The sequence below is a fragment of the Columba livia genome, chromosome 5 (genome assembly GCF_036013475.1).
Source record: "Columba livia isolate bColLiv1 breed racing homer chromosome 5, bColLiv1.pat.W.v2, whole genome shotgun sequence".
NCBI lineage: Eukaryota > Metazoa > Chordata > Aves > Columbiformes > Columbidae > Columba > Columba livia.
The window spans coordinates 19,220,979-19,226,978 of record NC_088606.1 but is presented as its reverse complement, the minus strand read 5'-3'; positions in this window follow the sequence as shown (position 1 = coordinate 19,226,978).

The following is a 6,000-nucleotide window of genomic DNA, read 5'->3' as shown; positions in this document are numbered from 1 at the left end:
ATCACATGTGCCTAAGCCCTGTATTACATCTGGATGTAGTCCACTGGATTTTTATACATATTTCCTAAACTTTTATAGCTTCTATATTAATATATAATAATAACCTTTTACTAATAAAGCAGTAAGACTGTTCATTTTCTTGTCTATAAAAACAGGAGATCATGTAATAGGGTCTATTCCTGCCATGAAATAAAAATATGTCTTTAATAATCAATATTCTGTGACAAAAAATGCTTCTTTTTCTATCAGCTTTCCTACGGGTCATTTTCTCAAAATAAGCAAGGTCAGGGACAGAGGGACAGCTACTAGACCGTGCAAGACTAATCTCTCCCTCAGGAGATTTTCAAATTATAACTCACCTTATCTGATTTAAATTCAAGTAGAAAATGATCTATAGGTTCTGCTTTCAGCCTTCATGGTGTCACAGAAATGAGGTTATTAGCAAGAGTCACCTAAGGGCTTGTCTATAGGGGATACTCAAAGAAAGGGGTAAGATTTCTTCCAAAGGCAAACAGTACGAAAGCAGAATGCCTGTAATAAACAACTGATTAAGACAAAGGTGTAATGGCAGATAGTTGCCCCATGTCAACCAGCAAGTGTTATGATGTCTTTGGCTTCTTAGACTCCTACTCTCAGCTGGATAAGGGTGGTGAGCAGGGAAAGGAGGAATCTTCATCCTAAGTCCAAACTACAGCCTGTATTCACTACCTTTGAGTCATCAGAAAGGTGTTTTACTGTGCTCCTGCATCCCACAGTAAAGTGGTGGCACCTACATTAGCAAAACAACCTTATATAAAATACCATTTTTCCTGTGGGACTTGGCGAGGGGAAAGAGGAGTGATGACAGGAGTCTCAAATTGCCACGGCAAGTCAGCATCCAGCCAAAGCCATTCTTAGCTAGAAAGGAACAGTGGTAGAATCATACAACCACAGAGTAAGCGGCAGCAGCTCACAGAAAGAAATTAAAAATCAGTCCAGAGGTAAAGGGGAAAGGGGAAAGAAGCCTCTGGTTCTGTCCACCTCCAGCATTCTGAAGAAAAGTTCTCCTGTGTCACCTCCTTCATTCTTCGCTAGCAATGACATAAATGCTAACATAAAAAACTTTGTGAGTGTTTGTACTACAGGTTAAGTTGATAAAGGAGGTGAGTAGCTTTTTTTCCACCACGCTGTGTACTGATTGAATGTCAAGGTAACAGGGAGATGCTGTCCCTGAGGCACTACAGAGTTCAGTACTGTTGATACCACTGCTGAGACCTCATTAGGGATGACTTGCAGCTTAGAAACTTGCTAGTGTGAATGTGTGCCTGATTTCTGGATTCAACAGACTCACCAGACTCATCAGTCATTCCCCTGTATCACTCATTTCTTTGTCCACCCGACCTCATCTGCCTCTTGTGAGTGACTACAATTTCCATGAATTTTTCATCAACCTTTGGACAAGAGGGCCACTGGGCTACTCTTTTCAATATTGCATGGTCCTGCCATTTGCCAGTTTGTATGGAGCAATCCACACTAGAATTCAAGTTTGAAATACAGGCTATATATATATTAGGAATTTAATTATAATAACCTCAAGGACAGTGTTTTGAATAGTTCTCCTCAACTAATTAGTCAAATGGCATTTTAAATCTTAACTGTTAATAGTTTTATTGTCACAGATAATAATTTGCAACGCACCTAAAAATCAGTGTAATTATATCCTTCACTAATTTTTCAATAGCTAAGCCTTATCAAGGTAATAGCTCTGATCACCCTCGCTCTTTGCATTAGCTGGCATACTGCATTGTTACTGTGCTTTGGAAGCCTCAGGAAAAAGCAAAACCTTGTTTGGGCAAACTTCTCCTGGTGTATGTAAAGTTTCCTTTTCCCTGTTTTCTCACCTTCACTCTTTGCTATCACAAAATTCTTTGGTGCTAACTCCAACACATCAAAAACCTCATGTTTCTTTCAGGACAAGAACTACTGGCTGGCATTAGAAAACAGCCTGTTAGAAGATACAAAACAAAACAAAGCCTGAATTCCAGCCTGTAGGATCAGAAAAGAGAGACAAATAAAGGTTTTGAGGGACTTTTTGGAGTTTTTTTGGGCACACCTAAAAGTTTGAGAAAGTCAAGAGGCAATAGCAAGTGAAGCAGGAATGTTGTGGATGGAAAGATAATGAATATATGAATTAAGAATCATACAATAATCTTCATTTACCCAGAAAACAACAGTTTAAATGATTAAATAACTTTTGTTTGAGATTTTTAGGAATCCAAGCAATTTTAGAAGTTTTGTGCAGCTTTGACAAAACCACATATCAGAACTTCAGGGCATGTGATAACCAAAGATGAGCACTCAAGCATTCTGTCTACAACAGAACTTAGTAACTCTTTCTGCTCTGATGTTCTGGGCTAAAAAGTGGTAACTTCAACTTACCCTTAAAAATCAAGCTTATGCAGAACTTAAGCTGTAATTTCTTTTCTTTGTCTCGTGCTTCACCAATATTCAGTGCCAATACACTTCCTTCTGTCCATACACTTTATACATAGGGACTGATAGACTTCTCACTGGGAGCCAAATGCTGAACTCCTCAGCATCTAGCCAACATTTCCTCAGGATTAAGTCAGTGGAAATTCTGAGGTAGGTATGAGTAAAACACTGGGTGAAGATGCTGCCACAAACCATGAAATATAAGTAAATTGACATTGCTTTCATTTTAATGAAATACACTGAACCAAGAAGCACAGCTGAATTAAGTAGATCTCAAATTCCAGTAACTCAGTCCCACTGGACTTTTATTTTGCCTGCTCAGTTACTTAAATTCAATTGCCATTAAACAATTGATGCTGATATTCTTTTGACTTAAGCAAATACGGCAAAATTTTTGTGAGACAAAACAATTTAGATGTCACCATAATCTTATTTTAAGCTTTTATTTTTAATTTATACTCTTTAGGCTGTGGTGGGCAACTGTATTTACAAGCTTGGGGACTGTTGCTAGCAGGAGAATATAGTTTGTTCAGGAAGGTTTATTAAAAAGCAGCCTTGGTAAATCATTTAGCAGAGCATTGAGGATTAAGCAAACTACTCAGCCTGAATCCACACAGTCTGCAAATTTCATGTTTATAGAGGTCTCTGTATTGCCCAGACATTTAGCAAACCATTTTAGTTGCTAATTGTCCAGCTGCATTACATCTTCACCTAGATTGTCTTTCTTAGCCAAAAGGAAATCAAAGCCCCAAGGAAGCAGAAAAGCCAAGCTGAATATTAAATTACATTGGAAATGCTGGAGTACAAAAAAAGAACCCGAAAAAGTATCACAAGAAAATCTCTCTTTTTTTTTTTTAAATTGAACTTGTCTTTCAGAGTGTATTGAAAAAGCATATATAAGAGCTTTTGAGGTGGGATAAAGGAACAAAGAGATATAAATTAAAGACCAGCTTTTAAAAAGCAGATTAGAACAGTGAGAGATAAATACAAATGAAGGGTCACAGCAGCATGAAGCCAAGAGAGCAAGGATGTGTGGAGAGCCCAGCGGAAGACAGAGGAATGGATAAAAGACATGCTGGATCAGAGGCTCGAGCAGCATCACGGAGGGCGGGATGAGATACGGGCTCCTGTCAGTGGTGGTTTAGGAGTATTAGGTTTGCCTGAACCACTCTGACATTTCCTCAGATGTGTTTATCAACTCTGTCTGAGGGCAGCTGGCCCCTGGCACTCTGCAGCTCTGAGGGGAGGAGCAGGAATTGATTCTTCATGATTGATGTTGCTGTGCTTGTGTGCAGTCACTAATTCCACCGCACAGCTGCACAGCGAGTTCCCTCCATCCCTGACGCGCAGCTGGGACACAGCCTGTCCACACTACGTGGGGCTGTGCACTGGAAGAGACCCAGTTTTTGAGGGACACCTGTAATACTCCAGCAGGCTGTTTGTTCATGAGCTGGCTGGAGGGGAATTGAGCAGACATGCTGTCATGCTAAGCAAGCTGTGCAGAATGGGGCAGAGAGGTGAAAATCACAGTGAACACTCGGCATTAAAAATCCCTGATTCTAATGTCAAAGGTTTATCTGCACGGTTTTCTATCAGGTCCAGACTTGGCCCTCTGCTGGGATTCCTTCTCTGCTGCTCAGAACTTGGAATGTGGCCTGTTTGTGTTAGCACTTTAATTATAATAACCTCACAGGCAATGTTTTGAAAAGCTTCACTGAACTAATTGGCTGACTGACATTTTTAAGCTAAACAAACAGCAGTGGTATTGCAGCATATCACAGCTAGCAAACTGTGTCCGCTTACACCTCTGTTGCTGTGCTCAAACACTAACTCCCTTATCACCCACAAGGCCACTTTTGGGGTTTCTCCCTGGCTCAGATCTGGAACAAGCAAACTGCTTCACCAGGTGGGAAGCACGTGCCCAGCAGGACCAGCTGGGGCTCCCAGGCTGCGTGTTCGACTCAGTGAGCAAAAGCTTCCAAAAAACAGTCAGAAGGTCCAGTTGAAACAAAGCATGAGAGGCTCAGTTTGGGCTGAAATAGCCGGGGTGCTGGTCAATGACTTGGATGTCAAGCTCCTGAACTCCAGACTGCCCCCCTTTCCTAGATATCAGTACCTGACGTGGACAAGTCACAGCTCACTTAGGTATTCTCAGCACTTCTGAGAATCACATCGATAGCAACACAAAAGTTGCCACAGAACCTTCGAAATGTGGTCTGATTTTGGAAAAAAAAAAGCTGATGTGTTTCCCCTCTGAGTACGCAGAGCAGGCAGCTGAGACACTGCTCAGCCCAGCACCCTGCAGAAATGTTTTCAGCAGGCAACCAGACGATTTTAGAACAGTCATGACAGTGCTTTACCATTTTGTTCCCACTGTCCTGCTGGTAAGGAGCCTGTAGTTATTACACAGTTACTTATAACATCTGAACAAGGGTTTTTTTTCACAATAATTCCAGCCTGCCTAATTAAAAAAATCCGGTAGACACAAATGGCCCATCTTTGCACTCTGCTGGCACACACACACAGCTGATTGCCCTGGAGATCTGCTGCACATGCACTCCGATTGTAATTTTTAAAGTTTTACACTGAATGATGGCTGCTATTATTCATTGAAAGCAGACCCAAATACAAAAGCATTTCCATCAGCCTCATGGGAGAACAGATCTGCAGAGCTGAGGAAATGCATTTAATATAAGGAAAAAGATAAAAATCATAGGAAAAAAACTCTTCTGTTCAAAATATAAAAGAAGCAGGGAGAGCTTGCTCATACCTCTTCTTAGCAGCCTGCCAGCTGCAAGAGCACATTAACAAAGGGAGGGTTCTCTGCACCAGAAAGTAAAACTCTTCCCGATTCACTAAAGCCATTTACAGTTTAACTGAGTAATGATCAAAAAGCAGTGAGCAATCTATAATACAAGTAACGCCCAGAATCATAGCTGGATGCAAATACTATTGTTTCTTTGCCAATCCAAGATTTTTTAAAAAAACCTTACATATTGAAGATTATCTAGTTTTACTCTTCCAACTATCAGTAGTCTTCATGGAAGCACACTTCCGTAAGTACAGTAGATACTCTTAACATAGTCAGTTCCCAGGGATTTTTTCATCTAGCTTCTAGAGTAAAACAAGTTACAAGTGGTAAGTGCAAGTACCTTGCTGCAAATTAAACATGCGCATCCCAAGTTCTTACACAGATAATTCTAAAATAACAAGTCCAAACAAAATGCGAGACATTACTCAATGCTTAAAAAGTTATAAATAGCTAAGGAATTTCTAATCTACAAGGAAGGTCTCTCAAGGATTACACTTCGGTGTCTTAAATGTAAGCTTTCTGATGTTATTTACTTTGTTTTAGAAAAACACATAGTGCTTTCAATGTAAATTAAGCATAGAAACTCTAGATTCTTGTCTTGAGGAAGCCTCTGCAGGATGTGGTTGTGTGTCTCTTTATTGCGTAGTTCAACTGTGTGGCTTTTCACTGCTGTATTTTATCAATCTAAAAAGTATTAGCACGTTGGCAGAGACAGC